The sequence below is a fragment of the Ambystoma mexicanum genome, chromosome 6p (genome assembly GCF_040938575.1).
Source record: "Ambystoma mexicanum isolate Mex_15411 chromosome 6p, UKY_AmexF1_1, whole genome shotgun sequence".
In the NCBI taxonomy this organism is placed as follows: domain Eukaryota; kingdom Metazoa; phylum Chordata; class Amphibia; order Caudata; family Ambystomatidae; genus Ambystoma; species Ambystoma mexicanum.
The window spans coordinates 1,433,205,236-1,433,224,628 of NC_090935.1; positions in this window are offsets into that span (position 1 = coordinate 1,433,205,236).

Below are 19,393 nucleotides of genomic sequence, written 5' to 3' on the forward strand. Positions count from 1 at the left end.
AGGAAGGGAAACTGAGAGGGTGGATCAACATGTACTAGGTAGGAAGGGATGAGGAGTGGCTAGGTAAAACTATCCTGGGTAGGCAGGAAACGAAGAATGGATGGTAAAAGGGTACTAGATAGGAAGGGGTGCAGCGGGGCTGGGTAAAGCTATCCTTGGTAGAGAGGGAAGGAAGAAGGGCGGGTAAAAGGATACTAGATAGGAAGGGTGCAGAGGGGCTGGGTAAAACTATCCTGGGTAGGGAGGGAAGGAAGAAGGGAGGGTAAAAGGATACTAGATAGGAAGTGGCACAGAGGGGCTGGGTTGGAAGATGCTTGTAGGTGGGACAATGGCACAATGAATAGTCACTTTTCCTCCTAACAGCTTTGCTCAATGGGAAAGGGTTCACATGTCTGTCTGTTGTCATTTTATTACCATAAATGACAGAAACATTTCCTTCTGCTACAGAGAATAACGCAGTGCCTATCCCATAATATCTGTCATCAACTCAAGGTAATATCAGAAATACTAAACAGGTGAGTTCCATAATATCAATTCCTAGAAGTACTTACAGAGGCTCAGGACTGGTTGGTTGCATGTCATCGCCTATAGAATAAAAATAAAAACCAAAAAGAATTAGGAAAGGGAAGTGACGTGGCTTAAAGTGAGTGACAAGGCAACATGTAAAAAAGAGTTCAGAGAGAGGGATAACGAGAGAAAGAGAGCACGAGAGATACGGAGAAAGAGTACAGGAGAGAACGGAGGAAGAGTACAAGAGAGAACGTTGGAAGAGTGCAAGAGAGAGGCTAAACAGTAACTGAAAGAGAAAGGAGGATGTTATCTGGGTACAAGATGGAGAGCAAGGGCCAGACTTATAGTGCAATACAATATTGAAATGGGATCTATAGTTTTTTCCCCTGAAGTGTCACTACAGTGTGGAAGAGGACTACAAGAAAGCCCTGCAGGGGGTGGAGTGCCTTTCTACAATGCACAGTAGGAATATTTTGCCATCCTATAGACTTTTTGGGTCGAGCTGCTCACAGTGGCCCATGCGCAGGAGCCATACTAGAGTTTGTGAGACGTGACACAGAGCATTTCCAGATCTCCAGTCAGACATTTATATGTATAAATGTCAAGACAATGTGCTGACCACTTGACCACTTACTCTATAGAAGGCCGTACTCTGTCTAACCTGGAAGTGACTCCCACAAATCTGTCTGGGGACATCTGTGCACAATACCAGCAGCAAATGGTGGACCTGGGCCAAGTCTATGGCAATGGCCACTAGAGGCTAATATGTCCTGGGTACATAATAAGGCTGAGGGTGAAATCATGGACATCTACTTTAAGTGGGGCATAAGGAATCCTGATTTTGTTAGACTGTGGGATGAACACCTCTACAGAAAGGGAAGCTGAATATTCCACCTCTGGAAGGTGCTGGACACATGGGTCTTCAGGGATATTTTTGGCTTAAATTCATTAACTCTATAACAGTGGGAACATGGTCTAATGTGGCCAATCGTATGTGCCTCTGTGCATGCTTATGCTGAAATACCAAGAATACATCTGCAAATCACAATCCTTACCAGATTTTAGAGTGTCCAGTGTTGAATCCTGTAAAATACAACAAATTCATCAGTGGTATACTTTAAAAATAGACTCTCCTGAAATTCCTGCAGTAAAACATAGAGCTGTGTTAGTATAATGCAGAGAAGAGCTACACAACCACTACAAGAGCAGCCACTGGCAGCCACACATTGCAATCACAGAGTGTGGCACTCATCTCTGCACCTGGGTGTCCCAAGGACTGCGATAGGGTAGTGACTTCTCTGTCAGATTAAAAAAGTTCAGCAATGAAGCACATTTCCAGGGACGGGGTGGAGGCACTACCATTAAATGCAGATAACAGTATCCGGGTGCCATGGATGATACATTGAAGGGCTGGCTATGCTTGACTATGGACAAACCACATTGCATAGTGGAATCCAGAGCATAATAAGAGCTTAACAAGCCCAGGACTGGGCTCTAGATGAAAGTAATTTAAGGTTGATGGCCGGAAGGTTATATGAATTAATCTTAAATACTGACTGGCAATTTCTCTGGGCAAACCTTCAGACCATCGTTTTTCTGCCTGCCATGCCATTATAGAAGGGCAAAGACCATATGCCAAGCAAGCTTGTTCCCACCCCAAAAAGGGCAGTCCAGCCCAAACTTCTAGATCACATCCTTTCTGCACATGACCACAAGCATCTCTAGACATGTTTCAGCGTAACTGACCGTCATCAGTGAAGTGTAACTTGAGTCTCTGGGCACAGCAGGCTCGGGACCCACGTCTGGGCATAACAGTCTCACTCAAGGTGATGAATGGAAAATTGAAGGTTGATGACTGGATGGTGGGACCAAGTCTAATATTCATGTGAACTTTCCTCTTTCCTCTTCCGTAATTGCATGGCAGGCTGACAAACAATGCTCTGGAGGGTTGCGTTGAGCAATGCCAGTGGTTATTATTCATTCAAGACCTTCCAGGCATTCCCTGTTTGTTCTTCTAGATAAATGTTAGCTGTCTGCGATCCTGCCCAATGGTAGGACCTCTCACAGCCAGTGAATCTCAGAGGGATCATTTGCTGGGAACAAAGGGATCCTTATAAGACTTTATCTCAATCAGAACAATGATAATAATGTTGTTAAAATGTTCTGGGCCAGTAAAACACACATTTATGGTCTTCTGCTGGACTTCATTGTGAAGCTCAAACACTCTTGATATGGGGTGTTTCCTATGAATGACACTATAGTAAGTGAAATACTCTTAGTGGCAGCAGATACAAGACATTATTAGCAACAATTTTTTTCTCGATCATTGTGTACGTCTGGTGCACTTTTCTCAAGGGCCTGATGGGAATGACATCAAGGGATAATTGTTATTTGCCATTATGCCCATAAGTATCTCACATGAGGGGGCATGAGAATCCTTGGGGTCTTAGTATAAGGAGAGAGACGGCTTTCGTTCCTAATTAGGGCCAGGGCTATATCAGGGCAGTTTTAAGTGGCATCCCAGTGTGGGGTGAATTAGGTTAAAGGTCGCAAAATCAGCTCTGCAAGATCTCAGTCATAATAGACGTCTTCCTTGTATCCTTGCCACTTTTAATAGACTTGGGTCTGTCTCTTGTTCCCACAAGTTATATCAATATTTGCACTTTGGGCACCCCTCTGGACAGTGCTCCCTTAAAGACATGATCCCCATAAAAAAAGAACACTCTCCCTGTTACGTGTAAGGTGGAGTATGAATTGTGTAGCCTATTTTAGATATATATTGGTCCATATTCTATTCACCCACAGAAGGAACCATAGCAAAGACAATCTGGAACCTCAACTGGGACACCAAAGAGGGTAAATTGACAGGTATGTACCCCAAGTTCAAAGGTAGTGGTTCCTCACTGAGACTGTGTGTACCCATTTTTTCTGCCTGTGTTTTGATTTTTGAGTGAAAGCCTTTGTTGAAAACCTACCGAGTATGTGTGCGGTGAGCAGATAATCATACTGTAATGAAAGTTTCTCTATTGCGGCCGATTATAGTGCATGGGTTTTGTATTACCAGCTAAAATTTAAATTATTTGTAACCACAGATAGATGTTAATTGGTCCTTATTTGGAGATGCAGCTTTCTGACTGGGTGACAAGTTTGAATTGATTCCACGCCTAACTAAATGTCACCCCTATGTGGCATCCTCTGATCCTGCAGGAGAAGCCTCTGCAGGTGGAAAGGTATGGCTGGGGATCTAATGTCAAAGGTGGAGGAGAAATCCATTTCTATCATATTCCAAACCCAGCATCCCTGGTTACAACAGAGCACAGATAGTTATGCCAATTACTAATCTAACCTAAAAGGTGCCATAAATATTCCAGTGTCCTGAATGCATACACTTAAAATTAACCCCTTAATTAGGTGAAAAAAGACTGTTTACCTCTGCCCAGTCTTCTTCGAAGCGATGACAAAACCCTGTCTCGTTCTCACTGAACTGGCTCACAATGTCATCCTCCTCCTCACTGCACTCCGAGCCCTCTCCCTTCTCCTCCTCACCCCACTGGCTAGCCTCCCCCTCCTCCTCTGAACTACTCTCACACCCACCCCCCTCCTGACTACCCACTTCCTCCCCACACTCTATGCTACCCTCTCCCTCTTCCACTGACCTACTCTGACGCCCACCCCCCTCCTGGCTACCCACTTCCTCCCCACACTCTATGCTACCCTCTCCCTCCTCCTCTGACCTACTCTGACGCCCACCCCCCTCCTGGCTACCCACTTCCTCCCCACACTCTATACTATCCTCCCCCTCCTCCTCTGACCTACTCTGATGCCCACTCCCCTCCTGGCTACCCACTTCCTCCCCACACTCTATGCTACCCTCCCCCTCCTCCTCTGACCTACTCTGACACCCACCCTCCTCCTGGCTACCCACATCCTCCCCACATGCTATACTATCCCCTCCCTCCTCCTCTGATCTACTCTGGCACCCTACTCCCTCCTGGCCACCTATGCCCTCCTGCTGCTCCTCACCTCCTGTACCCAACCCACTGAACTGTCCCTCCCACCCCCACTCCTGTTCTGTTCCCAGCCCTTCCTGGTGCCCTCTATCCTGCCTGCCCCACTGCTGTCCAATATAGTCACTATCCCACCCCCAGTACTTCTCCCCAAACTCACTCTCCCAGCCCCGCTGCACCACAGTACTCCATGTCCCCTGGCCAGAAAATGTACCAGCGTGAGTCGACCATGTCCATGCCACTCCTTCCTCTGTCAACACCGCTGCGATGTAGTTAGAGGCAGAGTGGTATGTCAGTGATACGACTCCAGGGGAAAAGAATCCTGCTGTGTAGCTGTCGCTAGCATAGTGAGCCACACACATCCCCGACTCAGTCCACTGAAATACAGTGGCTGATTGGACAGCAGTCTGCCCTACGCTCTCTGCCTGCCCCTCGTCCTCTTCTAGCAACCTGACACTACTCCTGTACGGCACCACCTGTCTGCCAGTGCTCTCCTCCTGACAGGGTTCTTGCTGATCTGGGTGCCTGCTGATGGTCCTTATTGTCTGAAAAGTAAAGAATGTGAAATGTTATTTTACTTTCCATGCTTTTGTTGATCTATGCCAACATCTACAGGTGAATCAGTGCAACTTCTGACACCAGGTGCATTGGGCATAATGTGGACAAAAAAGGTTTATTGAACACGGTTTTTAGAACCTCTGTTGTTCTGATTTCTGAAGTAGTCTTAGATTAAATGAATAGTGTTTCGTTTCCACAAAATTCCATTTTAGGTATTAATTAGCATTTCATTTCGTAGCAAAATGTTCACATTTAAATACAGTGCATTGTTTCCTTTTAAACATTGTTCTGCCTTATTTGAACATCCCCGTCTGCACTCTGCTTAGTGGTTTTAGAGAGTTTGAGTTTAGGGCAGAAGATATTTCTCCAATTTCACAGATGTTTTTCGTATGAGGTTGTTCACCCACTGAACCCTAAGCAAAAGAGAAACACAGAAAGGTAAACATGCTTGCCAGCGCTTTTTGAAAAAAAGTAATTTTTCTGATGATGCATAGAATGCGTTTCAAATGTACACAATTCTTCCAAGGACATGCCACTGAATGGCAGAGACACATCAGTTCCTAAGAGCAGAGGTCACTAGCTCACCTCACTATGCCACACTCCAAACTGTTTCAGGAAGGTGACCGTGGCAACTGGTTTGAACAACTCAACTTGCCATACAGCTAGAAAATGACCAGCAGCCCTGAATGCCTAGGCCTGAATTAAATGGCCAGTGAACCCACGCATTCTGCTGGTGGTTCGGTTGACCCTATCTTCACATACACTACCATAATTGTTTCTGAATTTCCTCCCCCATTTTCATGGAGTGATGATTCCCACATCCTAATTCACTCTTCTTACTGCCACATTTCCTACAATCTCCAAGTTTATTCCTCCAACTCTCTCCAAGAAAAGGAACAGGTCAGGCCTCACAGAACTCACAGCAGCTCTATCCCATCCTCGCCAAAGAACACAAATTCTCATTTATGACTGTTTAAATGTAGCCCTTAGGAGCACAGCGACATGGAAACCTGCAAAATCTCATCTAACATCAGGCTACACCAAATGGTTTACTGCAGACTTGCATGCCCTGAAGCTCATCAAAAGTACCTCGGAACCACACATCTATGGCTGAAGCTGACAAATCCCGTTCGCTCGTCCACACTAAAAGGCACCGTTCCAGAGCCAGGTATGCCAAAAGAAACTGCAAGAATCACCAACTTGTACAAAACTTAATAAGAGATTTTCTTTAGCTTAGAACTGTCCAAACATCTCTCCACCTATTCCCTTATTCCACCCTCTTCGCTCTAAGAGGTGTAAAGTCTTGTATTCCAGTGGCCTCTCGCCTATTGATCCCTTCACTTAACCACATTCAGCGCTACAAGCTTCTCAAGATCCATCCCCTCAGCACAACAAAAAATCTCTTCCAAAGCAAATGTGATGCCTGGAAATTATCTTCTGTGCATCAGGTAAGCGCTACAGCCCAGGTAACCCCAGAGCCTATTTTGGCCTTAACATCCACTGGCAGGCCAGCGCGACCCTCGCGCTTTCCCCCACTGACTTCTTTCCCCCTCCCGGCCTTTGTGCCGCCTCCCGTGACAGCCCCCGGGCTCTATTGGCCCATCCATACCATCCACAACAATGAGGGCCTAGCCCTCTGCATGCCGCTTACCTGTGCCATTTAGCTTACAGGCATCAGGTAAGCGCTGCAGCCCCAGTGCCCCCAGAGTCCTTTTTGGCCTTAACATCCACTTGCAGGACAGCGCGACCCTCGCGCTTTCCTCCCCTGACTTCTTTCCCCCTCCCGGCCTTTGTGCCGCCTCCCGTGACAGCCCTCGGGCTCTATTGGCCCATCCATACCATCCACAACAACAAGGTCCTAACCCTCTGCATGCCGCTTACCTGTGCCATTTAGCTTCCAGACATCAGGTAAGCGCTGCAGCCCCGGCTGCTAGAGCCAAGAGAAATTGGCTCAACTTTATTTTGAAGCGTCCCGAGAAGTGCAGCGTGCACCATAGTCCCCAGCCCCCTGCCCGCTACCTCCTCCATTCAGATCCCGCCTCTCAAGCCCACCCGGCATCCTGGTTGGTCCTTTTCCACATATTGGTCAGCACTCTAGGACAGCCCCCTGCCCGGCAGCCCCTCCGGCTAAGGGTCCCAAGGCAAAGGGTGGCTCCTACAGTGGCAGCTCCAAACTGTGTCTACAGGTATCAGCAGGGCACCTGCTAACAACAACCCAGCCTAAACTGCCAACCACCCCCTCAACCCTCAGTCACATATATAACCAAACCGACCTGCTGTGCTCCACCACCTACCTCCTTCACTACACTGAGCCCAAGGAACAGGACCAGCAGTGCTCCCACCTAGCTCCTCGGGTGCAGTGTCAAACTCTGCCTATTCGCCCAAGCAACAGCCGATGTATTCCTGCTGCTACCCTACTCATCCAGGTGGTTGCCAGGGCATAACCCCGCCGGCAAACCAGCAGTAGCAGATGGATACAGTGTCCAGACGCACCAAACAAGGAACAGACTACGGTCAACCAGCATCAACAGATAAGGTAGGCACAATCACTAGTATTAATAACCACATTAGCACTCACCCCACCATACAGCACCACCACTTGCAATAATTACATCAACCACGCACATCCGTCACATTCTCTAGGAAATCCAATGTGAACACAAACTGTTTAAAAACCTATTGTACCGGTCCCCCTTCTTACTCACTGAGGGAATGGTGGTGCGGCCTCTTCGATCCGGAGCTACAAATCCCACTAAAACCCCAACGCGAAGCATATGCAATACTACTGATAGCTGCATGGGTGGTGCTGGCAAGGAAATGGACACAGAAAGCACCCCCACCACTGCCGAATGGCTACGAAAGGAATGGGATATACTTGCCATGGAATGGATCACCTACAAAATACAGGGTGAGGGAGACAAATTTCGCTTTGAATGAGGGTTAATACTAGACTACATGAGGGGAGATTATATGATGCAATGGTGTCCCCAGAATATGAAAATAGTAGACATACTATAATACCCGATGCTTATGTGAAGGAAGATCGCAAAATGACCATTCCCGAAAGTATTGCAGACTATGAAGTGTGGGTCAGGCAATAGCAAGGGGCTAAGGTGGGGGTTAGAGGGAGGGGGTTTAAAGTTGGGGGAAATTTGCTATAACAATTTTATGGTATGTTATGCTTATTTTGAAATGTCAATAAAAACAAATAAAAAAACAGCAACCTATACTGTGAAACCTAAGCCTTTCTCCCACTATACAGGAGTCTCACATCTAGATGTTTTCTCCCATATCTTCCTATTGTACTGTGAAACCTATGCCTTTCTCCCACTATACAGGAATCTCAAATCTAGATGTTTTCTCCCATATCTGCCTATTGTACTGTGAAACCTAAGCCTTTTTCCCACTATACAGGAATCTCAAATCTAGATGTTTTCTCCCATATCTGCCTATTGTACTGTGAAACCTAAGCCTTTCTCCCACTATACAGGAGTCTCACATCTAGGTGTGTGTCTCCCATATCTTCCTATTGTGCAGTGAAAGCTAGCCCTTTGTCCCACTATACAGGAATCTCAAATCTAGATGTGTTCTCCCATATCTGCCTATTGTACTGTGAAACATATGCCTTTCTCCCACTATACTGGAATCTCAAATCTAGGTTTGTTATCCCATATCTGCCTATTTATTGTGAAACCTAGGCCTTCTCCCAATATACAGGAATCTCAAACCTAGGTGTGTTCTCCCATATCTGCCATTTGTACTTTGAAACCTAGGCCTTTCTCCCACCATACAGGAATCTCAAACCTAGGTGTATTCTCCCATATCTGCCTATTGTATTGTGAAACCTAAGCCTTTGTCGCACTAGACAGGAATCTCAAATCTAGGTGTGTTCCTCGGCATCTACCTATTGTATTGTGAAATCTAGGCCTTTGTCCCACTTTACAGGAATCCCAAATCTTGGTGTGTTCTCCCATATCTGCCTATTGTACTGTGAAACCTAGGCCTTCTCCCACTAGAAAGGAATCTAATATCTAGGTGTCTTCTCCCATACCTGCCTATTGTGTTGCGAAACCTAGGCCATTCGCCCACTAGACAGGAATCTCCAATCTAGGTGAGTTCTCCCATACTTGCCTACTCTATTGTGAAACCTAGGCCTTTCTCCCACTAGACAGGAATCTCAAATTTAGGTGTTCCTCCCATATCTGCCTATTGTATTGTGGGAACTAGCAACCCTCCCACTAGACAGGAATCTCACATCTAGGTGTTGTTCCCCCCTTGCATGCCACTTTCCAAAACCCAGGACTTCCCCACTATCCAGGAACACCGAGCTAGCCACTGAAAGCAATTGCATAGAGCCAGATCATTGCCCAGATAAACACGAACCCACAGTCTAATTTCAGGAGCTAGTCAATCCAACAGCGCTACCCTGCATCGAACCCCTTAGTAATCAGACCTTGCTCGGCTTAGACCCTTCGCCATCGGAAGGTAGAAGACCGGAACCATAAACCACTACCCGGCCAACCACTGTTGAAACCTTGAGCTATCCAACCCACATCCTAGAACAAACCAAACCAGGAACCCGCCCCCACATTTACAACTCAGTCTTGCGTAGACACCCCAGCCAGCCTACAACAGCAGCCCTCAAGAGCACCTTCACCGCCGGGATCATAACCAATCTACAAAGGCACAAGCTCACAGAGTGCACCCCATTATCACAGCGGAAGCGGACAAAACTCAACAACATCCAAACCACACAAGGTCCTACAGGTGGGCTACAGCCCCTGTAACCCAATCTCCGAACTATCGCACCACCAAAGACCCAAAGATGCCCTGACACAGAGCTGGATGCCGCCAAAGAGAAATGGAACAAAGAACAACTGACCGGTTATGCGCCCGACTTCTGCAGAAACCGCCACAAATACAAAACACACACTGGAAAACACCCCAGCCAATGAAACAAACATCAGGAGAAAAGAAAAATCCCTGCATCTAACACTGTACCTCGCAACCGCCTCACCCCCTCAACAACTCAACAGCATTAATACGCCCAGGCATGCTGAGAGCCGACCAGAAGCCCGCAGCAAGAGAAGAGAAGATCCAAGAAGAGAAAGGAATGAAAGCAACGCCCTCAACCCTTATGTCACAAAAACACAAGGGCACCGCAAGCAACCACATCAAAACATAGAAGATGAAGAATTTATCATCAACCCGACAATCAACCTAACATCGTTTCAGCAAGGAAGCAGAATACACGGAGCACCAACTAATTTGTGACCAAAACACAGAAGAAGCCGAACAGAACAACCACAAGACAAAGCGAGGATTAAAAAACAGTTCTAACAGCTTGCAAAAGATCCGCTGCAACCTAATCAACACCAGATCAATGTCCAAACATGCCACAGAGATTTTCGACCTCTTATGCGACAGTGCTATCGACATCCTATTCAAAACATGGCTAGATGACAACTACAAAACCACATTGCATAACTGTGTCCCTGTCAACTTTAAGTGGTTACAAGTAAACAGGAAAAACAAAAGAGGAGGAGGACTGGTGATAGCATACAAGGAACACCTCAAAATTAAAACAGATAAACCACTAAGCTTCAAAAACTGTGAACCCTTGATCCTTCACCTAACAGCAAATCCCAAAATAAACCTCAAAGTTGTTCTGATATACAGACCACCAACATAGGATGTAACCTTCACCAACGCATTTGCTGAAGCCATCAGCAACCTACCCATCGGACAGGAACACCTGATAATCCTCTGAGACTTTAACATCTGGTTTGATGAAGAATCCGCTAACTCACAAAAATCACTAGCCAAACAACTGAAGACAATGAAACTACATCAGCTATTCAAAGGAGCAACCCACACTGCGGGACATACGCTAGATGCAATCTTCGCCAACAAAAAACTTATCACCACAACGCCACATTACAGATTCTCTGGAGTGACCACCTCGCCATTCCCTTCACGATCACACTCCCCATGACAACAGCCAAACAACCCGACAAACTGCCAACTATCATGAAAAGAAACTGGAGAGCCATCAGAGCTACCAATCTAGCTGAACAACTAGAAACCAACAAAACACCAGCAACGACCCTGGACGAAGCTGTCCTCAAAAAGAAAAACAGAACTACTTCATAAATGGATTTCTGGAACAATCAATGGCATCTCAAAGGAAAAAGCTTTCACCCCATCATGCAAAAGAGTGACAGCAAAATGGTTCACCCCGCTACTCTGCGCCATGAAAAGAAAAAACGCTTGAACTAGAATGGAGACAAAAAGAAAATCAGTTGAAAAAATTACAACACCAGCGAAAAATACACTCATACAAAAAGGAAATCCATAAGGCCAAAAAGAAATACTACAACAACCAAATCACCAAAGCCACCAACACCCAAAGGGAATTGCTTAAAATCATAAACGAAATGAGAAACCCTCCTGGCTGCAACAACACTCTGATACCTTCACTGAAGCTATGCAATTACCTTGCAGACCTCTTCAAATACAAAATCACCACCATCCAACAGATCATACAAAGCAGACCAATAAACTACAACAGGCAACCCATCCAGCCATCTGAGGATCACCAGAACAAACTCTGAAGCTTCCCTCAAATATCAGCGGAGACATTCGTCAAGCTGGTAAGCAACAGCAACAAAGCAGGCTCCCACATGGATCCATGCCCCCAGACATATACACATCAATCCTCACACATGGAATGCCCATGGAATACTACAGAAACCTTTTCAAACAATCACTTTCAACAGGGAAAGTACCGTGATCATTCAAACCGGCATACATGAAGCCGCTCCTCAAGGACACAGCAGGAAACGTGGAAGACCTCTCCAACTACAGACCCATATCCAACATCCCCTATTCAGCAAAACTAATCCAGACATACGTCTACAGAAAAACACAAGAATTGATAGAAGTGCACCAACTGTGGACCAAGCACAAGCATGCTTCAGACCCATGAGGGGAGAACACAAACAGCACTGCTCTCAATCTGGGACGATCTAAAGACTAATGCAGACTCAGACAAAAGCACAGCTCTGATACTTGTGGACCGCTCTGCAGCATTTGACACAGTCAACCATGAAATCCTCCTCAGGAGACTGGAAGAAATAGGAATCACAGACGCAGCCCTACTATGGATTAAGTCCTTCCTAACAAACAGAGCAGAGACTGTTGGAATCAAACCTTTCAAATCTATTATAAGGGAATGCACTTGCAGAGTACCACAAGGATCATCTTTCTCCCCATTGCCCTTCAATAAATACCTGATGCCACTAATGAAGCTCATCAAAAAACACAGCCTCACATGCTACAACTATGCAGATGACACACAGATCGTCTACAAAATACAAGATACACAGGAAGAAAACAAAATGCTGAATGACTGCCTACAAGAGCACTACAGCTGGATGAACACAAACAGCCTCAAACTCAACCCGGGCAAAACTGAAATAATGATCATAGCTAAAAGCGAGGAGAACAACCACTACATCCCATGGCCGACGGAACTGGGTACAGCACCGACTCCATCAACGATAGTAAAAAACCTGGTAGTCTTGATGGACAACGAACTAAAGCTTGAGCCACAATTAAACAGCATTAATCAAGAAATGTTTCTTTCTCTAACACACAGTAAAAAGAATCCTACCGTTCCTCTCTTTCACCCACAAAACACTCACCATCATCGCACTCATCATGTACATAGAGTACACTATGCCAACAGCCTATATCTAGGAATGCCAGAACGACTATTAAAAGAAATTCAGAGCATCCAAAACTCTGCGGCAAGACTCCTGCTCAAACTACCATGAAGAGAACAAATCACCCCAGCGCTTAAAATGCTGGCTACCAATAAAAGAGAGAATAAACTTCAAAACGATGTGCATAACACACAGAGCAGTCCACAGCTAAGGAGCTAAGTTCCTAAAGAAAATAATAACCATCTATCATCTGATAAAATCACTCAAATCAAGAAACGACATTCGCTTAGAACCAAAACCATACAATAAAAGACAATTCAGAGGATCATCTTTCGCCCACCTGGCAGCTTTAACCTGGAATAACCTACCAAAAAACATACGCAACACAAGGGATCATCTGGAGTTCAGAAAACGACTCAAAATGTGTCTCTTTGCTCCAGATGCAGGAGGAAACATCTAGGAAGCAGGTACCCACAGGGAAATGTGAATCCCCGGGAGGAAACCACAACTTCTAACCGGGTCCTCTGTTATCAAAGCGGGGATGGGTGCTCACCGACCACCCATGTCCACATGCCGCCAATCCTAAAGAGAACTTGGATAGGTGGGGACCAGTCCTCTGACCAAAACATTACCAGCCGCAGCGCAGGGGAACTAGCGGAAACCAGCTTGATACACAAGCCACCAGAGTCACCAGAGTCACACAAAGGAGAGCTCCCACTCTTAAACATGCCTGCCAACTAGGCAGACAAACTACAGTACCAAACACACAAGACAACCACATAGGAAGGGCAAGGAAACAAAAAGACAAATTGGTAAGAAATTGACAAAATATATATTTTTTAAATAATTTTAACCGTACCTTATAACCTCAACTTTCTGCATAATCACCATAGGGAAACTCATACCACCACCTCCCTGCACAGCAATCCACATGCACTTCACCACATTGCAACAACAGACTAACAACACATAGCCCGGCACAACAGCACATGGGAATTTGGCACCGACCCGAAGACCACACTTAAGCTCAGCAAACGGTGCAAACCGAACTGAAGCGGCCAGCAGGTCATCACAACTCTCACTTTCCTATTCCCACTACATCCTATTGACCCCCCCCCTTCCTCCCTCCTTTCACACTCTCCTTTTCAGATCCGCCAGAGCGCCTGGGGACCACAGCAGTGGTGACGGTGTACGTTACAAATACCATTAACATTAACATGAGATAACCGTCCTTTGGGCAGGAATTCAATAACATTTTAAACCCTATATTTTAGAAATGAAGAGGAAACCTTCTCACAAAACTGCTTTTTCTTTTAGGAAAAGTGCCTATTGTGCCAACACTTGTTTTGTGCTCTTGATGGCACTTTCCCCAGGCTTAGGCAACGTATGGGACAGAAATGTGTAGGACTACAAGTAAAGTCAAGATCATAATGAGGGCACTGATTGGCTGCCACTACTACCATTTGCCAGAGGCGTAGCTTATTGTCACACACATTTCTGTACAATGCATCTGTACATATCTGGTCTAAAAATAGAGCATGTGTATCTCATAAAATGCGTATCATTAAAATGGTGATTTCCCCTTTAGCCTTAGAACCCTTTGTTGGATCTTCACCAAGGGTGACAGGCAACAATGTGATCAAACATGCTAAATTTGGTTAGAATCCTTGTTGTGGTTCAAAAGTATGAGAAGTTGAACGAAATAGATGTTAACTTTATTACAATGGCGACATAGATATATAGATAGATAGGAGGAGCGTGGCTAGCAGTCATGGAGTAGAGACGTGTCTCATGTGAGCTCCGGCATGATTTGCCCAATGATAAGCCTCCAGCATGATTATATGCTGAATTTCAGGTAAATTGGGGCCCGGAGATAGTCAGGAGCTGCCAGGTGAAGTTTTGCAGCTGGGATGTTTGTGGAGGAGAGAGAGTCGGTCGACTGTGGAGCGTGAGGAGCCTGTCATGGCACCCTGCAGCCTGAAGCAAGAGAGGCGCGCGGCACTTGTGATACTGAAGATGTATTGTGGGTGGGCTTGGACGAGCAGCACAAGTGGAAGTCCAGGCAGACCAGGATGGACGCCTTTGCGCTCAAGCATGAGGGGCACTGCACAGCACAAGAGGAGGGAGTTGCTGCTCAGGTATTTCCACCCCCACTGGTGCAGACAGAGCAGAGCCAGATCTTGAAGGCCATCGCTGTGCTCCAGACCACATTGGAGAGGAAGATTGATTAGGTCATAATAGATGTTGGACTGTTAAGAAAGGATGTCCTGCTCTGGCCGACAGGGTGCGGACGGTGGAGACTCAGGTGGACGAAAATAGACAGAAAATCACAGGTGCCCTGTCAGAGGTGCGTGAATTGACGGCGAAAGTAGCAATGCTGGAAAACAGGGCAGAGGATGCAGAGGGAAGAACGTAATGAAACAACGTTGATCTGCTGGGTCTGCCTTAAGATACAGAGGGGAATGACCCCACGATATACATAGAGAACATGCTGCTTGGGGGGCGCTTTTGCACTCATACGAAACTTCTTATGCTTGATCCTGCCTCAATGGTGCGGTTTCATCTGCTGAAAATGCTACAAATTCATTCCTGCTGATCTGCTGAGGAGACTGACCGACTGCCGTACCACAGGAGGAGGCCATCACGGAGATAACCCTGCTTTCAAATTGCTGACTCGCCACTTAACGACGCCCCGTGCTACGCCTCCACAGTAAGAAGTTCATAGAGCACTCGAGTGGCCGGGCTCCCGGGCCTGACTGGGGGTGGGGCAGCCACCTCATTGCGCAGAACGACCTTGCCTGAGAACATCGCACACCACGGCGGCCGGCCCCCGGTCTCCCCAACCCTATGAAGTTTGCGCTCTGGCGAAAACACACAGAGGCATCTTCACCCGCCTCCTTACTGGATGGACACCACCCGACAACTACTGCCGGAGAGCCGCAACCTCACCGACCACTGACGGTGCACCCTTGCGCCATCTGGACTTCACAGTCCCTGCACTGGGACCTCTTTGGTGGCCCTGCTGTCCCTGAGATCCCTCCCCCCATGTGGATGGTAGCCGACCATGCGGACATTCAGCGGAGCACAGTGCTGATTCTACTGGGACATGGTGAACCGTTGCTGTGCCGTACCATTCAGGCTAGCAGCGCAAGGTACGGATTCCCCTCCTGCTGCTGTGCGCCGGACGGCATAGCCCCTCGTCTGGCCCATTGACATTGGGGTGGCGCAAAGGTCAGACTCGGCCTCCGGCGCTGGGGGACAATGCTGGGTGAGGCCGCTGCACCGAGCGCAGCGCCTGCAGTCGCCCTTAACGAGTTTGCCGTCCGCGGCTCTCACCAGGATGAGTCACCTGGCCCCTCAGTCCACCTTGCCCCGACACCCACCGGGATCCCCTGTTTACGTCCCAGACCCCAGCATTCGCCGGAGACCACACAACCTCACTCTCCGGCAGCTCACTGCTTCACCACCAGTGTGTGCAACCTTGCTTATAGCACTGCTGCCTATGAGTGCCTGGCGGCAGCCAGAGCCTTATCTCCAGCTACTTGGCTACTCATTTTGCTCACCTTCATTGTTACACATCACTCCATCGCTTGTTGAAGACTACGTACTGCACAGTGATAGATTGGCCGATCCTACAGTGGGCAATCACCAGCAACTATTAAGCCAGACTGCCCAGCGCTGCTCTGTCAGAAGGGACAATGCACAGGCCTCACCCGTAATAGCACCACCCCCTGAGATATATATACAGGAACACCGTTGTCATACCTGGAACTGCCGGGCAAAGCTGGGTCGTCCTCCTAGCCGTCCAGATCCACTACTGCTGCGCCTCCAAATCAGCCTTGCCTGACTCAACGGTGAACTGGGAAGGGTGACCTCACATTCCAACATTTAATTAAGGAACGCCTCAACCATCCTTGTCATCCGCTTTTAATCGCTGGAGCGATTCTTCTGACCTGGTACTCTCCTCTGAGCTCAGAAGCTCCACACAACCTTGTTTTTCACGTGACTGGCGTGATCACGACCAAGGTCTCAGATAACCGACTCTACTCCCTCTGAGGCTACCCAACTGGACATACAGCACACACTCTCCTCGTCCCATTTGATGCCTGTTTAATGGCCACTTGATAATTCTGACTCAACGGGGTGTCGCACCCGCGCCTGGACTACTGTGCCTGTACTCTCTCAATGGGGTAAATCCCTGCACCTCATTATGCCTGCGCTGAATGTGATACTTACCTGAGCTAAACCTCACTGCCCATTGCTAATACTCACTACCTACCCACGTGCAGTACACCTGTGCCCCCCACATGTCTTGGTGTGACCATGACCAAAGGAACTTGCAAAAACACAGAGCCGTCGATACGGGTAAACCCTAATGATCCTACTTTACCCTGGATAACTGGTCCTGCCTCTACTGCAACTACCCCTTGGAGCATAGCACACCTCTTCCGGCCCCCTCCCTCTTGTTCCCTGACCAGCCACTTGTCTGTCCCCTTGACCCACTGGACAGCTGGGGCCGGTCCTGTACATCCCTTCCCCATCATACAAGAGAGGCCGCAACCCACCTGAATCCGGTCTGAGTCAGATCTGTTGGACTTATCTCCACTGCAAGCACCTACGGGGTACTTACGCATGGTTTTTTTAACCTCTCACCCGGGTCTGCTGTCTGCACACCTCATCGGTCCACACACAGGTCAGCCTACACTCACTGCAAGATACGCTATCCTTAGACCTACCACTCCACTGCAGACTATGTCGGATAACCCTACCGCTCATCGACATCCACTGAAGCCAGGCTCCCTGGCCCGAATCGGTCACCCCCGATCCCTTTACTCTGCGAGAGTTGTTGGGATCATGACCAAAGGAGCTAACAAAAAGCAGAGCTCCATCAACATGTTCGCAAAAGCTGCACTGAAACCGGTTGAACGCATATCTGAACCTGAGAGTTCCACGTCAGCACCCCCCCTCCCGAGTCCATTGAATCCCAAAAGATGATTGATTACAGGCGCAAGGGATTTACCGCTCTACACTCCAAACTAGATGACATGAATGGGACCATATCATTGATCAAAGCCCATATGGAAACAACTGACAATCGGGTTACGGAGGTGGAGACGAGGGTTGGTATAGCCGAGGATGACATTGTCGCCTTTCGAGCGGAAGTGACTGCTCTCTCCAGACAGGTCCTGAATGTTAGCAAAAAGAATGAGGACCTCGAATCGCGCTCTAGGCGCAACAACCTCTGCATTATTGGGGTCCCAGAAGATAAGATGGACGGCCCAATGGAAGACTACGTCGAACGCACCCTGCTTATGCCACTGGATTCCCCGAAACTCTCCCTGCAGTTCGCAATGGAGAGAGCCCACCGTGCACTGACACCATAACCCAGGCCGGGTGCACCTCCCCACCCAATCATTGCAAGAGTATTAAACAACGAAGATAGAGACTTGCTTCTTCTTGCAGCGAGAGCCAAGGGGGACCTCTTCCTCGGCTCCTACAGAGTCCACCTATACCCCGACTATTCTGTGTCTGTTCAACAGGAGCGTAAGAACTTCCTAGCTACCAAAAAGAGGCTACGAGACCTAGGGGTCAAATACTCGATGCTTTATCCTGCCAAACTCAGGATTGAACACTCAAACCAAGTCTTTTTCTTCACTATCCCCGAAGAAGCCTCCAAATGTATCAGCAAACATTTTCCAGGATGATCAATCACGACTCAGATGCTGTGATCACATCGATTTGTCCCTTGAGGATTATGCAACAATACCAAGTCCGGAACTGGATTTTGTTCATAGAAGAATCCACAGTTTGCTGTTTAGTCCAGATCGACTAATATTTAGTTCTGTCTCGTAAGTTTGTCTTCTTTACCTATTATACATTGTTTTCGTACCATGCATCACATAATGCCTAGTCAATTCCCTATCCCGGAAGCATTGCCTCTCAAGGCCAGCGCACAGCCCCCCCAGGCGATGCTGCCACTGTCTTTGGTTCTGCTAGAAGTTGTTTGGGTTTTCACCTCTCTGATTGGGGGAGGGGTGGGTGCTGGGGAGGAGGGGTGTTTTGTTAAAAAATGCTTGACATGGAACAGGGAGCTAGAGTACCCAAACATACTCAGATTTGCACATTTAGATCGGGGGCCTACACACATTTCTGCTGGGCCTTGTGACCCAACTTCTGATTCAATCTTCTGCTCTATTAATACCCGTTACCTGTCCTAATGGCTGAAGACAGCCTGGTTTGTATGAGTTGGAATGTCAGGGGACTGGATAATTACACCAAAATGCGTAAATTGCAGTTATATATTGAACTGCACAAAGTTAAATTGCTTTTTCTGCAAGAAACGCATGCTCGGGCTGGTGAATATGAGAGGTTCTCTAAAGCATGGGGTCCCCAAAGTTACTACACTGACTACTCCAACCAGAACCGTAGAGTCATGATCCTGATACATAAGAGCCTTATGTTTCAACAGAAGGTGGTTCATGTGGATACCCTAGGCCGCTATGTCGTACTGTTTGGGACTCTGCTGAACAGAGAGGTTGTACTACTTAACATATATGGCCCCAACGTTGATGACCCTGATTTTTACACGCA